Consider the following 1,071-nt stretch of genomic DNA (forward strand, 5'->3'; position numbering starts at 1 on the left):
ACGCATATAGACGCGCACGCACGCACACACACACACAGACACATCAATAAAAAGCTGACGTTAGTTTCCATTGGTTTCGAATTTCGACAAAATAAAATTAGGAAAATAACAAATTGACAAAGGAAAAAAAAAACACCTGCAAAAAAAACAGCAAAGCAAAAACACAAAAACATTAAAAAAAAAGAAAAGAAGAAAGAAAAACCAACACAAGACTCCGCTCCTACTATTTTGGCTTGAATTAATCTATTTTCATCTTCCAATTTCCGTTTGTTTAAATAATCGTTTTTACCTGTAGAGTGGATTAAAGAAATAAACTGCAATGCGAGATTATTCATTCATCAAGAAAGAAAATTCAATGAAAAAAAAAGTCATAAAAAAAAAACGAACAACATAAAAAAAAGAACATGATAAATACGGATTAAAGTTCTCTATGGAATAAAATGGTAAAATAAATAAATCTTAGAACAGAAAGAAGAAAAATCCAAACATACTTCTATATAGTGACCATCACGTCTGATTGTTTTTGTTTGTTTTTGGAATGTCTGAGTGGAGAGAGGTGTTGTTACCCTTTTGTCTTTTATCTGTATGATGTATGATACACAGGGCATATATCCTTATCATGTAGGCACCATATATTGATTTATTGATTTATTGATTTATTGATTTATTGATTTCAAACGTTCAGAACGAGAGAACTGGAAACTGTGATGGTCCTCTGGAGTACATATGTTCTCAGCCGGTTAAACTACTGCTTCCAACTATGGTCACCACACAGTATAAAATTAACAGCGAAAAACGAAGCAATACGGTGAAGCTACACAAAGAAAATTGTCTCAATACAACGTGTCAGCTATTGGTGAAAGCTGAAAAAGTTAAGACTTTACGAAGGCGGGAAAGTTAAGAACGAAGGCGGGAAAGATATGCAGTGATATACATCTAGAAAATCCTGGAAGGACTTGTACCAAACTTTGCAATTGGAAGTTACACGAACAGTAGAACGGAGCGTCACTGTATTGAGCCAAAAGATCCCGACATCGCAATCAAGATACAGAACCAGATATACACATATAT

Source organism: Octopus bimaculoides, chromosome 7 (genome assembly GCF_001194135.2).
Source record: "Octopus bimaculoides isolate UCB-OBI-ISO-001 chromosome 7, ASM119413v2, whole genome shotgun sequence".
NCBI lineage: Eukaryota > Metazoa > Mollusca > Cephalopoda > Octopoda > Octopodidae > Octopus > Octopus bimaculoides.